This window comes from Lissotriton vulgaris, chromosome 6 (genome assembly GCF_964263255.1).
Source record: "Lissotriton vulgaris chromosome 6, aLisVul1.2, whole genome shotgun sequence".
In the NCBI taxonomy this organism is placed as follows: domain Eukaryota; kingdom Metazoa; phylum Chordata; class Amphibia; order Caudata; family Salamandridae; genus Lissotriton; species Lissotriton vulgaris.
Window position 1 is genome coordinate 407,814,377 of NC_141694.1, and position 15,903 is coordinate 407,830,279.

A 15,903-nucleotide genomic window follows, 5' to 3' on the forward strand; every position below is an offset into this window, starting at 1 on the left:
GGGACTGAGCCTGATTCCCAACAGTACCTCCCTCCAAAGACCCTCCCTACAGGACGGGGCCTAGTTGGATGACGCACATGAAACATTCAAACCAACCTGCGAGCATGTACCCAACCCACTGGTTCCCAGGTCCGATCCTCCGGGCATATCCCTTCCAATCTACCAGATAATACAGCCTGCCCCTCCTACACCTCGAATCCAAGATTGCATTCACCTCAAATTTTTCCTGACCATCCACCATCAAAGGAGGGGGAGGCGGCACCACCTGTGTGGATCTAACATAGGGTTTCAGTAGAGATGTATGAAACACAGGATGCACCTTATAGTCCTGTGGTAACTCTAGCTTCATTGCCACTGGGTTGATCACTTTGATGATAGAGAAAGGACCCACAAAACGAGGCTGCAATTTCCGGGAAACCTGTAACCTAAGATTCGGAGTGGCCAACCACACCTGATCACCCACCATAAAGGCAGGAACCGGCGTCCTAGGTTTGTCCGCCTGTGCTTTCATGGCATCCTTAGCTTCCTGTAACCTACCCCGTGCAGTGTCCCATAAGTCCCTCAAAGTGTTGCACATATCGTCTATGGCTGGTACATGCCCCGTAGGCTGAATGGCTAACGCCCTAGGGTGATAACCCATAGAACAAAAAAGGGCGTCATACCCAAAGCGGAATGCGAGCTGTTATTATATGCGAATTCCGCCAAAGGAAGAGCAGTTACCCAATCACAAGAAAGAGAAGACACAAGACATCTGAGATATTGCTCCATAGTCTGATTAGTGCGCTCAGTCTGACCATCAGACTGAGTATGATAAGCCGAAGACATTCTTATTTCCATCTTTAACAATGAACATAGTTCCGTCCAAAAGTGAGACACAAACTGAGAGCCCCTGTCCGATACTACCGCAGAGGGCAACCCATGCAGTCTCACCACTGAAGTCATGAACACTGTCGCCATATCCCGTGCTGTGGGTATCTTAGATAACGGGATAAAATGCACCATCATGGTGAACAGGTCCACCACCACCAAAATAGTTGTGAAACCAGATGGAAGGTCAGTCACAAAGTCCATACTTATAGTATGCCAAGGAGCCGGAGGAACTACTAAGGGTTGCGGCAAGCCAGAAGGTTTACAATGTGAGGGCTTACTAATGGCACAAACAGGACAAGAAGCTACAAAACCCTGTATATCCCGTGTCACCGTGTCCCACCAAAACCATCGCAAACACAGTTCCTTAGTTTTTTGTGTACCAGGATGTGCCACCAATGCCGACGAATGACACCACTGCAAAACTGATTCTCTCAACTCAGGGGGAATAAACAAACGACCTTCATGGTACAATAACCCATCCTGAACCAGATACTGTGGTTGCGCTAGCCAAGGAACCATATCAATCTCTCTCAATCTATCTTTGATTGAGGATGTGAACTCATCTACGGAAGCTACTCCTATAATCCGTTCACCTACAATCATAGGCCTTATGTCTTTTATAGGCCCTACCTTCCTGGGATCTACATGAATGCGAGATAGGGCATCTGATTTGACCTGTTGAGCTGCTGGTCTGTAGGTAATAACGAAATCATATTCGTTAAAAAAGAGGACCCACCGCATCTGTCGTGGTGTCAGAGCTCTGGCGGAACGGAAGAACTCCAGATTCTTATTGTCGGTATAAATAGTTACTGGATGTCGGGCCCCCAACAGATAATGCCTCCAATCCTCAAAAGACAGCTTGATGGCTAATAACTCCCTTTCTGCTACTGTGTAGTTGTATTCAACCGGCAACAAGGTCTTTGAAAAGAATGCTATTGGGTGCATGAAACCAGTCTCGATGTCTCTCTGTGACAGCACCCTTCCTACTGCACATAGCGAAGCATCTGTCTCTACAAAGAACGGCAGGGCAGGATCAGGATGCACCAACACAGGTGCAGTTGTAAACTTCCCAATCAACTACTGGAAAGCAGCTTGTGCTTCAGCTGACCAGACAAAAGGAACCCCTTTTTTCAACAACCTTGTCATAGGCGCAACCACATCAGAAAAATCCGAAATAAAACGCCTATAAAAATTGGCAAAATCCAAGAGCACCTGTATGTCTTTTACATTGGATGGTATAGGCCAAGTGATAATTGACGCAATCTTTTTTGGATCCAGTTGAATCCCCCCTGCGGAAACAAAGAAACCCAAGAATTCCACCTTAGAGATTTGCTTACCAAACAGGTTATTCAATTTGGTTTGCCCCATGACTGAAATTAAATGTGATTGAGTTAAATAGTTTACATGCCCAAATATGAGAAGCTGCTTTTGGGTTCTTCTTTGCTGTTTTTAGAGCTGCTCTTACCAGACAGCAAACTGTCAGCTTACCAAAAAATTACTGTGGACTTCAAGCCTTCCCACCTTGTATTCCCCCCACCCCAGAGCATAACCTTTTTACTTGTGTCCTTCCACTGCTCTCTTTAGGTAACTCCATGAGAATATACAAATTGTCTAGCGGTCTCTCTCATGTTTTCCCACCACCTGTGCTCTGGTTTGCGCTAGTCCCTCGTCCCTTTCACTCCCCTGGTGCTCTGTGTTGCTATCTCTCTTTCCATGTGTTACTCAGCTCACCCCATCCCCTCTCCATATTGCTCTCACCTGTGTGCTTCGGCAGTGCAGTTCTAGCACAGTGGTGTTTCCTGCTTCAATATGCCATATGGTTCTGGACCATCGAACACACGTTAATAAATGTCAGATGAACTTAACTCATTAGCCTGTATTGATGGTACTATCTGTAGGGCTGGGCGTAGTTGGCATAGCACCACTACTCAGAATTTTGGAAAAAATGTGTAGAAAACGAGCGCGCGTCCTGAGGGTCCTCGTGCCTGGGCAGGCTCCCCGATCTCCCTGGCCTGACTGGGTTGAGAAGTAGGGACCGGCCCCGGGACCTGGGTTTTGGTCAGGGCCAGGGGTTTGGCAGCCCCTGTCCTTCAGCCTGCCAAGTGTCCATCTGCCCGGGACAAGGTCCCCTGGTGCAGAGCCCCTGAGACCTGCAAGGCTCCATGGGTCCCGGGCAGTCATCCCCGGCCGCTGGGCCTCAGGAGCGCCTGCGGGCCTACCCATGCCTGAGGCCCAGCGTGGGGTCTCTGAGCCCTGGAGCCCTGGAGCCCTGCAGCCCCCGAGCCCTGCAAGCGCAGGCGGGAGCCCTCCCGCGAAGGTTCGGGGCAGGCAGATTGGCGTTATTTTGGTTCTGGCCATCTGGTCGCACCTCACCCTCAGCCATCTAGTCACACAAAATGCATTTCCAATGGGGCGACCAGATGGCTGGGTCAGCCTGGAAGTCCCGACGAGGGCTCATTTGCCTCCCGGATACAAGCCAGGGCTCCAGGAGGTCGGGCACATTCGCGCCTAGGGTCCCCTGAGCCTCGCGGTGCGCACAGGTTCCCAGAAAGAGGGGCAGCCTTCCTCCAGATTACTAGGGGCAGGGAATGCCCGGACACCCCTCCCAGGTCTGGTGGTTCTCTGCCGGGGACCAGATGGCCTACGCCTGGAATACTTCTCCCTAGGCGTCCAGGGCTCACTCCTCGGCCCACGACGTGGCAAAGTGCCCGGGACAGGCTCCATGGTTCCTGGGCACCAGGGCGTCCGGGCCAATTGCGCTCCGGTGGTCCTCGGCTTGCCTTTGGCCCAGCCGGGGTCCCTGAGCCCCCGGGAAGCGGAGTCCCTGAGCCCTGCGTGGGCAGACGGGAACCCTACCGCAAAGGCTCGGGGTGGGTAGATGGGAGTCATCTCGGTCCTGGCCATCTGGTCGCATCTCTCCCCTCGGCCTTCTGGTCGCACGCAATGCTTTCTAATGGGGCAACCAAATGCCTGTGCTGCCCTGTAAGTCCTGATGAGGGCTCATTTGCCTCCCGGATCCCAGCCAGGGTTCCAGGAGGTCGGGCACGTTCCCACCTAGGGTCTCCTAAGCCTTCTGGTGCCCACTGGTTACCAGAAAGAAGGGTAGCCTTCCTCCGGATTACTAGGGGCAGGGTATGCCTGGACACCCCTCCCGATGTAGTGTAGTTCCTATATTCCCAATAGGCTCTGCGCATTGGATTAATATACACTATAAATTTGATTTAGGACTGAGGTCAGTATGTCTCTATCGAGTATATTACATTTAATTGTGTGTGTGCAAGCTAACTCGGAGGTCACTAGAAACTTTCTCGAATAAACAAGAAGGGATTAGTCTCTGACAACCGCATAAACATGACAACTTTCTTTCCCCTAGAACCAGAATAATATCTTCAGAGTCGTGGAAACAATAGATAACTATTTCACTCAGTCAATCGTGCGTGCTTTGTTTCTACAGAGTTGCATAGAAATAGAGACAGGCGTTGCAATTAAAAGGGTTTATTGAACAGTCTTGTTTCTCATGCAAGAGATATGAACTGCTACAATCGTTTGACAGAATGGGAAATATAATGCATACAGCGTAAACAGTAATATAAAATAATACTGTAATAGCATTGTCTGTTGCTATGACAGATATAAAAATACATTCATAAATAACACAGGCTAAAATACTCAACTGGTGCTTCTAAAATGCGCCTAGCCAATGTACCTAACCTAGGTCTAGTCCGAGGGAAGAAGTAGGTGCTGTTTTAGCTATAATTTAGTTCTGCCAAGAATTGCCAAAGGTTTCTCTAGGTTCTAATCAGCTTCATACCCTAGAATGAGAGACGTTGATATCTCTTTCCCTGGACTCGATCGTCCAACACCCCGCAAGGAGAGTCAGAAACACTGGAGCTGGATTCTCGGTAGGAGGATGGCAGCGTCTAGTTAGTGTGTCTGCTGGGGAGGTGGCTTCCTTCGGTACTTGCTGTGGCGAGCTGTGTCATGCAAGTAGGTAGTTGAACTGCACCAAACCACACTGTGCTTTGCCATAGCAAGTGAAGGTATATTTATACCTTTAAGGCTTTTAGGAATGCCAATATTGATGTAGAAGTCGGGCATATGAACGCCATGAATGAACCCCTAAGGAATAGATGTTCATGCATAATAAATGAGTTCTTGGAGAAATCAATATCCAAGCAAGGGGGAAGTCCCTAACAGCTTAAGAGTCTGGTTTTCCAAAAACTCGTTGTGACGTAGATTAACGGATGGAAAAAGCCATGCCTGTATTTGGGTAGCATGGAGCTATGCCTAAATAAGGACTGGATTTCTATGCCTATATAAGGGTAATGTGAAGTATAACTATATAAGGGCATGAATCAGTAAAAGTGCACGGAATCTAAATCGACATACAACACCCACTCCATTTACTTATGTACGACATTACTAAGTTCTAAACATGATAACATATCTAAAATATATCTACACATGAAGTGCTGAAAGCATGTTTCAAATACATTGTAAAAAATGTATTTAAATTATTGCATTGGTGCTGTATACATTAAAGCAATGTTCCATTCTGAGCATATACTTTGACATTTGAATGCTAAATGAATGAATCATAAAAATATACTTTTATGAAATTGCCATGTCAGATTACATAAAACTATTTGTATGTGGACAAGTCATATATTGTCTCTGGAAGTTTTTCAAAGAATTCTTGTTCTCTATGAATAGTTCTACTTTAAGCAGATTACTAGAGCCCAAAAATGAAAAATACAAATTTGGAAAAATAAATTAATTGTAGGAAAAAAACTTCCAAAGATAGTACCTTGTTTGAAAAATGAAGGTCAAATTCAAAGTCTCTCAGAACACTGTGTGCCAAAATCAAAAGTCAATGTTAGGGCTTGGAGAAAACATGAAATCTTCTATGTCTGTTGACAAAAAGTCATCTACCATTGTAGGTGAAAGTTGGATTACCTCATTTAGAAGATTAACCGCACATAGATGTGAAGCATCGCCGTCAGCATTGGTCACATTAGCAATGTTCACATTTGATGGTACTTTCGTGCCTGTAGTTTCCTCTCGTACCGCAGCAGTTGCAATTTGCGTCTGTGAGATCCCAATGAATGCCGTCATCAGAATTGATAGCCGCTGGAGACAACAAAGAGCATGGGCCGTTACCACTTCAAGCAAAGTATCAACATCCGTTGGCATGACTGATGGGAGTGATGAGACATGTGTCTAACACATATTCTTCTCCGCATAGCAGGCAGCGTAGAACAGGTAAGATGCAATCTTGCCAAATTGTTCTGAATGACAGAAACCATATGATATTTAATTCTCGTAGACGAGGTAGTCCCACAATTTGGATGATGGGCTCACAACACTTCAAAACCAGTAGAGTTGTCTCCATGGAGAACTGGGTGTCGCTGGTGATTTGGCTTGCCATATCGCAGCAGTAGGAGCAAAAATAGTATCCCTGCAATGAGTCCCAAAAGGAGGGGCAATCCGCCAAACACAGAGTGCACAAAGTTTGGAAATATTACTAGGACTGCTTGAAAAGGTGCTAATAGTCTTAAATACATTACCAATACCGCTCCAATCAGACATGTTTAAGATACACCTTAAACTTTCTGAGAAATGTATAGGGCAGTTTGTATTCAAAAGGGCGTGTATCTCGGCAGAAGTCCTTGCAATGTTTTTGCAAAGGAAGGGCTTTCATTCTGTTTAGAATATTAATTTGTATAGAAGAGATGATCAGTGAAGGCCATAGTGGGGACTCCCTGGCTGTCTTGGTTTTTGGAAACAATACTTGCATACAGCATTTGACCCTGGCTGACACAGTTACTAGATATGATATACCTGGCAACATGCCACAGCAGCTGTGATCGTTCAACATGAGGTAACTTCCATTTGAAAGTTGTCCAAAAATTGGGTCAATCACTGCGGCTGGTGAACCTTGCAGGTGACAGGATAAGTTGTTAGAGGAACCATCGCAGGCCCCGTGTAATTTAATACCCGGACAAAGAACATAACCGCTTAGTGCGTTTTCACAGTTTTTAATCGCTAAGAAACACTTCACGTCCCCCACTCCAACATCCGTGTGTGTATGGTAAATTCCAGATGTCTTGATGTATTCTTTACCCAACCTTTCATATGTGCCTACTGATATGTGTTTTAGGCAATACTGAAAATGGAAAATTGTAACAGGCAGAGTGATTGTTCCATGTATTATCCATTCAGTAGCTGGTTTCTCCGCTACTGTGAACGGCATTCTTTCCAGTTTTTCAATGCTCGGCATCATACATTCTGCTCCCCTTTGCGCCAATTGGATCTGTTTATCAGTGAGATTGAATTCTGAAAACAGTGACGTAGTATTGTTTAAACGCCAAGGCACATAGCCTGAACGAAAGTTTTGCAACGCCCAGCTTAATAGCATGATAGAACGTAATTGCGACTGACCATGTTGCAACATGACAAAGTCCTGTTCCATGATGTCTATGGCAGAAGACACTATGCTGTCCAATGAATATATCCTGGAGGACAGAGTCGTTGACCCATTATCAACCACAGAGAGAGATTTCTCTACAATAATACAATCAATTTCTCATATTCGTTCTGCAGTCTCTGATTGCGTAATCTTCCATATTTCATTATATGCAGCATATATACCGGCATATATAAAACGTTTTTGACAGGGTTTTCTTGGTCCTAGCAAGAATTCCCTTAGATCGGCGCCATCTTTAAGTAAAGAGAAGTGTTGTTTTACATCCTTAAGTGTAGATCTTTGGAGCCAATCAAGGCAGAGCTTCCCTACGCTGTATGTTGTTACTATCCCAGGTTGCTGTTTTTGAACATTTCTTGGGTCTGGCCTATTAAATGTGAAACCCTATGTTTTGTTAAGGGATCTTTCTTGACAGTTGTTTGTGTCTGTGGGCCAGATCAACCATTTATTCAAATCTGAATCTGTTCAGTTGTGATGCAAAATAGTATGTACTGCAACCTCCCCCTCTGAAGTGTTATCTCTATCAGATGTAGGTGTAGGTATGGTCTGATTGTTCATGTCTTTGATCTTGGCTAACCCAAGGCAAGATGTCTGTTGGACAGTGTCATTCAAAAACATAATTTGCTCAGGGATGATACAGGCTCTAAAGATACCTTCTACCCCCTATACCTGCCAATCTTTTGTACCACAGACAGTTTTTGTCTCTATGTTGCCTTTCCAAAAGTCGAAACCTAGTTTAGACAGTTGGGCATAAAAGGCTGCAGAATAAATCTTTTGTATTTGTCAACATACTTTTCATTCCTGTTTTGTTTACATTTTTAAAGTAAAACGATTCAGCATTGGATACATTGAACCCTGAGAAGTATGGAAATTTCATAGCAAAAGTTTTTTAGCTACCTTTTGGTGGCGTAGGACAATGTTCCCATTTGTTATACATTAATACATTTCTAGGATTTGCAGATTTGTGCAAGAAATGATGACCACAATGATTATAACAATACATTTGTTCATTGTCTGATGAACCTTCTAAATGTTCATGATTTGTGAATACTGAAGACATTTCCAGATCTGACATCATATTATTAACAGTCTCAAAGTCCCAATCATCAGAAAAGGTACTAGATGAAACAGAGTCACTTAATGAAATCTTGAATAAGTGTGGAATCTTCAACAGCTCCGATGGGCCAAAAATGTCATATTCTGTTTTGTCCCAAGCTATACCATCTGGTATAGGAACGGCTGTGATGTTTACTGATAAGTCTCTTTGTTCATGATGCGATGATTTGTGTGGCTTCAGGAGTAAGTTAACGTTCTTACTTGCTGTGTCTATTTTGAAATATCCTCCATTTATCAGCATACCCAGAGTTATTACCAGAGTCAACCAAAGTAGAAGAAAAAATATTCCCAACACAATCCAAAGTTCAATCCAAAAAGTCAGTTGCTTGTTCTTTGAAAGTTCTTTTTGCTGGCTTCATTTCAGGTTCACTGGGATCCTCAGAAAACGTGTCAAAGTTAACGAAATAGCCAGAGGCAGTTCTGTCAATTGTTGGGATTGCATCAGGTTTCTTTGAAATCGCTCGAACCACTTGATCACTTGTTATTTCATTGCAGACAGGTGCTACTTCGTTGTAGACAGATGTTTCTTGGTGAACTGTTATTAGGGTCTCAAGAAGTACAAGTTCCATAGCTTTGTTGCATAGTCCTGCAGATTCCTCAAAGGTGATGAGTCTCTCAGTTTGACCCTCTTGGATTGTAGTTAGCGGTGTGCGTCTGCTACATTGGCGGAGTCTACTTGGTCTACTGCTTAGTATTGGCCACATAGTGTGGTTTTATCAGGTCGATGGACACAAACCTGTTCTCCTTTTTACCAGCAAGGGGCGGATGTAAGACTGTTCTTGATGCGTGGATTGCTAGGACAGGTACTGGTTGTCTGTAAGAAGGCCCAAATTCTTCTTTTGCGCGATCTTTTCTCTGACTAGATCACCAAGCTTTGGGATCCAGACAGGCCTTGCTGAGACAGTTGTTTTTCCCCCAAGGGTGGTTGGCTTCAGGAACACATTGCTTTGCTTCATTCTGAGTTCATTTAAGACCTCTAAAACAGCCAAACGATCTTAAATATCAAATGTTTTTTGTTCCCCCACTGATGTGTGACAAATAAAGTCCGGGACCAACATTCTTGTCCCAAAAAGGACTTCATATAGAGTGATACCCCCTAGAGAACTTCTTGGCAAGCTATTAAGACTATGTTGGACATTTATTAGATGTTTGACCCAACCGTCACCCAAACCTAATACCCTATATGTTATAGATTGCTTTATGTCCCGTTTTTTTTCTCCACAACCAAATTTCCCCCAGGATGGAATGGACTAGAATACCACAATGCAACGCCCAAATTGGCCATGGCCTCTTTGTAAGCTGGAGAGCTAAACACAGGACCCTGGTCAGAATGTAGCATGCCGATTGCGTATGTGACGATAAATACTCGCAAATCTTTTATAATAGTTCGAGCGTCAGCCGTGTGCTGAGGCCACATCCAAATGAACCTAGTCTTAGTTTATATGGGATTGCATTTGTCCACAGGGACGCCTGCATGTAGATAATCTAATGCTGTCTAACAATAGTGTCTGTACTGGGTTGGCTATGCTATAGTCCGGTATCTGGCAGCGTTCTGTGCTGCGATCTCTATTGCCGTCTATGCAGTCAATGACAAACATATGAATGTGCGCATTCATTCCTCACCACCAGTACGTCTCTTTTACAGTTAATATCGTTTTAGAGATCCCGTGATGTATCAGAACCTCTCCCAAATATGCTTCGTATATCAAAGCTACTCTACGTTTCCTGTTTGGAATGACTGTATCCCACACTCCAGCGAGTCGAGGAAAAGGAACGCTGTTTGCATCAATTATATAATGAGTATTTGAGTGGAAATTCATTAGGTAATACTGCCGCCTTTGCTTATAGCATTGACAGCTAGTATTATTTCACTGTCTATTTTCATTTTTGAACGAGTAATTTCAGCTACGTTAGCCGTTTGCACAGCTGCCTCCGCGGCTTCATCAGCCAATGAATTCCCTTCAACGTGAACGCCATCACATTGATGACTCACTGTCTGTATCACATGAGTGTTTTGTAGTCCTTGTAACTGAACTACTTGTTCTCAAAGCGTTTTATGGTTGATCGTGACACCTTTTGCATCTTTGAAACCGTTTTGAAGCCAATTCTGTAAATATTAATTGTAGGATTGGACACAATAGAAAGAATCGCACACTATGAGTGTGGGGAATTCGCGATCCGTATTTTCCAGTGTGATTTTGAATGCTTGTAGTTCAGCTCGCTGAGCTGTACAATCTCCTAGAGATTGAGTTTTTGAGACCATGGGTCTGAATTTGCCATCGGGCATACCTTTAACGATTACGCATGCAGCAGTGTAAGCTTGTTTACCCCCGTAGCGCATTGTGCTGGATCCGTCAGTATAAATGATACATTTATACTCCTCTAGAGGCAGAATTTTAGTAGGCAGAGGACATTCTTGTTCGTATTGTAGAAATGCTTGTGTTTTCAAATAAGGATCAAAAACGTATTCAACATCAGTTGTAGCAAGATAATTAACCCATTGTATCCATTTCAGATGTAAAGCTTTAGCATTCAGAATGCTCGCTTTTGTCACTGCCTCTAAGGCAGGTACAGGTGTTACGACCATAATGCGTTTTCCCTGTGCTATGGCTCTCTCTTTTGCTACAGCGGTTTGAACAGCTGTCAGACTTTTTTCTGTAGAAGTGAATTTCATTTCTGCTTGTGTGTACAAATGTGATTTGTATGCAATTGGTACTTTTTCACCTTCATTAAAAGTAAAGTAGGTGAATCCGCATTGACCTGGAATTATTCGGATCACTAAGTTGCATACGTTTACGCTTGTTTGTAAATGTTTTGTTGATTAATTCGTAGAGAGGTTTTACCCTTTCTGCGTAATTTAGAGTGTAAGTTCTTCCGAAATTCAGTAATCCTAGAATTGACTAAGTTTTTCAGCGTTTTTGGAGGTTGGAGCAGCACACACTTTTCTAAAAAGTTGGCTGCCAGGCTTTTACCTTCACTTGATAATTCATATCCTAGGAAAAGGACGTTGAGGTGGGCAATTCTTGATTTCTTAAAAATAAATTTGTACCCTTCAGAGGCGAAGCCCAGTATAATGGTGTTCACCCTGTTCCAGTGCCTATTCAAGCCATCGTCTGTTAGATAGATGTCATCAACATATGACAATGCCTCGTCATCGTAAGTTTGTAGTAACTCTGTTACCCTTGCTGAGAATAACCCAGGACTATTGAATCCTTGAGGAAGTGACGGTGTGTCCCCAATATTGAGAAAGTGGTCAAATACCTACTTTCTGGTGCAATGTTTTGACAGAAGAAACCATTTGAAATGTCTAATGTGGTTTTATTTTTTTTACGCACAAAGTTATTCATTAATGCCTTAAGGTGTGCATTTTGCACAGCAAATATTTAGCAACAAGAGTTTAGATGTCTGTAATCCAATACTAGGCAATATGTATTGTCCGGTTTGGAGACAGGAAACAAAGGATGTGGTTGCATGTTTCAATCACCCCTTGATATTCAAGTTGATCTAAGATCGCCCTGACCTGTTTTTTAGCTTCTTGCTTAACAGGGTACTGCCTTTGTGCAGTTGGTTGATTTTTTTAACCAGATTTTATGGTAAGGGGAATCCTCATCCCATCCTACATGAGTTTTGTATAATGCAGGAGCTTGGGCGACTGCCCATTTCCTGGCATAGATATATTTTAAATGTATTGGAATATTGTTAGAGAAGGCTGGCATAATGATGTCTTCGCCATGTGGGCACTCCCTGACAAACTCTGGTGGCCAGTCTTGTTTAGCTAGAAGAATGTCATAACCCTTAGAAAGTCGCTCCTAAAAGAGTGCTTTTACTTTTCTTGGTATGTCTCCCTCCATCCGGAGTGTTATTTCATATAACCTGTATGGAGAACTAAGCCTGGTATCTGCAGTTTCAACTTGAATGTCTTTATTCAAGTCCACTGTCTCCAGAAGACCCTTCAGGTTCTGGTGAGCTATTGTGACTTCTGCTGCGCTGTCCAACATTGTCTGAGCCCATTCTCCATTCTCGAGCTGTGTCCTCAACATCCTCGGCATGTCTGATATTTAGACCTTCTACCTTCTTTTTGGTGAATTGAGGTTTTTTTATTCTTCAGAACGTGTTGATCGTCTTTGGAATTCATGCATTCTTCCTTGTTGTCTGACCGTCCTCTTCTTTCGGGGTTCTGTATTGAAGTCTGAAAGGTATAAGAGGAACGTGTATCAGTGTCTTTTCCCTAGAACCGGAACAGTATCTTCAAAGTCGTGGAAACCATAGATAACTATATTATTCAGTCAATCGTGCATGCTTCGTTTCTACAGAGTTGCATAGAAATAGAGAGACAGGCTTTTTAATAAAAAGGGTTTATTGAACAGTCTTGTTTCTTATGCAAGAGATATGAACTGCTACTATCGTTAGACAGAATGCAAAATATAATACGTACAGCGTAAACAGTAATATGAAATAATAATACTGTAATAGCATTGTCTGTTGCTATGACATATATAAAAATACATACATAAATAACACAGGCTAAAATACTCAACTGGTGCTTCTAAAATACGCCTTCTCCAGTGTACCTAACCTAGGTCTAGTACGAGGAAAGAAGTAGGTGCTGTTTTAGCTATAGTTTAATTCTGCCAAAAATTGCCAAAGGTTTCTCTAGGTTCTAATCAGCTCCATACCTTAGAATGAGAGAGTTTGGTTTCTCTTTCCCTGGACTCGATCTCCTAACACACCACAAGGGGAATCAGAACCGCTGGAGCTGGATTCTCTGCAGGAGGATGACAGCGTCTAGTCAGTGCGTCAGCTGGGGAGGTGGCTTCCTTCGGTACATGCTGTTATGAGCTGCATCTTGTAAGTAGGTAGTCAAACTGCACCGAACCACACCGTGCTTTGCCATAGCAAGTGAAGGTATATTTATACCTTGAAGGTGTTTAGGAATGCCAGTATTGACGTACAAGTTGGGCATTTGAACGTCATGAATGAACCCCTAAGGAATAGATGTTCATGCATAATGAATGAGTTCTTGGAGAAATCAGTATCCAAGCAAGGGGAAGTCCCTAACAGCTTAAGAGTCTGGTTTTCCAAGAACTCATTGTGACGTAGATTAACCGATGGAAGTAGCCATGCCTGTGTTTGGGTAGCATGGACCATGCCTAAATAAGGACTGGATTTCTACGCCTATATAAGGGTAATGTGAATTATAATTATATAAGGGCATGAATCGGGAAATGCATACGGAATCTAAATCGACATGAAACACCGGGCTGGCGATACTCTGCCGGGGACCAGATGGGCTATGCCCGGACAACACCTCCCTAGGTGTCCAGGGCTCCCTCCTCCAGCCCACGGCGTGGCAAAGTGCCCGGAACGGGCTCCATGGTTCCTGGGCAGTCCGGGCCCTAGAGCCCGGGGTCCTCCCCCCGGGCTTGAGGCCCTGCCAGGGTCCCCAAGCCCCCTGGAAGCGGAGCCCCCGAGCCCTGTGTGGGCAGGCAGGAACCCCACCGCGAAGGCTCGGTGTGGGCAGAATGAAGTGCTTTCGGTCCCGGCCATCTGGACGCAACTCAGCCATCTGGTTGCACGCAATGCTTTCCAATGGGGCGACCAGATGGCCTTGCCGGCCTGGAAGTCCCGATGAGGGCTCATTTGCTTCCCGGATCCCAGCCAGGGCTCCCCCAGGTCGGGCACATTCGTGCCTAGGATTCCCTGAGCCTCGCGGTGTGCACGGGTTCCCAGAAAGAGGGGTAGCCTTACTCCGGATTACTAGGGACAAGGTATGCTGGGACACCCCTTGTGGGCTGGCAGTTCTCTGCCGAGGACCAGATAGGCTATGCCCGGACAACACCTCCCCAAGGCACCTGGGGCTCTCTCCTCCGGCCCAAGGTGTGGCAAAGTGCCCGGGACGGGCTCCATGGTTCCCGGGCAGTCTTACCCTGGTGTCTGGGTCCTAGAGCTCCGGTGGTCCTCCCTCGGGATTAAGGCCCAGCCGGGGTGCCCGACCCCCGGGAAGCGTAGCCCCTGAGCCTTGCGTGGGCAGGCGGGAACACTACGTGAAGGCTCGGGAGGGCAGATTGGAGTCCTTTCGGTCCCGGCCATCTGGTCGCACTTCACCCCTCGGCCATCTGGTCACATGCAATGCTTTCCAATGGGGTGACCAGATGGCTGGGCTTCCCTGGAAGTCCCGATGAGGGCTCATTTGCCTCCCCGATCCCAGCGAGGGCTACAGGAGGTTGGGTACTTTCGCGCCTTAGATCCCCTCTGTCACCTCATGTGCACAGATTACAAGAAAGGGGGATTAATAGGGAGAGGGTCAGTCAGACCTCCTTGAGGTCCGACAATTCTGAAATAGGGGAAGGCAGAACCCGGGCCTGCCCACCTGGGCCCCCAGGAGCCTGGGTACACACCAGCCTCTCAGCCCCTTGACGATGGTCCTTTTTCTCTGAGTTTGCTCAGGCCGACCTCCTTGAGGTCCGGTGATGCTGAGACGGGGAAGGCAGCCCCCGGGCCCGCCCACAGGCGCCCCCATGGCCTGGGTATGCACTTGAATCTTAGCCCCTTCGCAATGGTAATCATTCTCCCAGTTTGCTCAGTTAGACCTCCGTGAGGTCCGGTGATGCTGAGACGGAGGAAGGCAGCACCCGGGCCTGCCCTCTGGGGGCCCCAGGGACCCGGGCACGCGCCTGCCTCTCAGCCCCTTCCCGATGGTCCTTTTTCTTTGAATTTCCTCAGTCAGACCTCCATGAGGGACGGCGATGCTGATACGGGGGAAAGCAGCACGGGGCCCCCAGGGGCCCAGGTACGCACCTGCCTCCCAGCCCCTTGCCTATGGTCCTTTTTCTCTGAGTTTGCTCAGTTAGACCTCTGTGAGGTCCGGCGATGCTGAGACAGGGAAGGCAGCACCCACGCCCGCCCACCAGGGCTCCCAGGAGCACGGGTACACACCTGCCTCTCAGCCCCTTCTCATTGGTCCTTTTTCTCCGAGTTTGCTCAGTTAGACTTCCGTGAGGTCCGGCGAAGCTGCAACGGGGGGAAGGCAGCACCTGAGCCCACCCCGCCTAGGTCCCCAGGGGCCCAGGTACACACCTGCCTCTCAGCCTCTTCCCAATGGTCGTTTTTCTCAGAGTTTGCTCAGTTAGACCTCCATGAGGTCCGGCGATGCTGAGACGGGGGAAGGCAGCACCCGGGCCCCCCGCCAGGCCACCCAGGGGCCTGATTTCGCACCTGCCTCTCAACCCCTTCCCGATGGTCCTTTTTCTCCAAGTTTGCTCAGTTAGACCTCCGTGAGGTCCGGCGATGCTGAGACAGGGGAAGGCAGCACCCGGGCCTGCCCACCGGCCGAGTACGTACATGCCTCTCAGCCCGTTCCAGATGGACCTTTTCCTCCCAGTCTGCTTGCCCCGGGAGCAGGCAGGGACACTAAGCCATTATACCCCCTGCGC

At 46.2% G+C, this 15,903-nt stretch overlaps 1 protein-coding gene across 1 annotated transcript in view; it reads left to right on the forward strand.

Annotated features, from left to right (window-relative positions):
• The window catches only part of MCPH1 (microcephalin 1), a 1,506,891-nt gene that overhangs the window by 507,243 nt on the left and 983,745 nt on the right, over positions 1-15,903 (forward strand). The gene's annotated exons all lie outside the window — the stretch shown is intronic.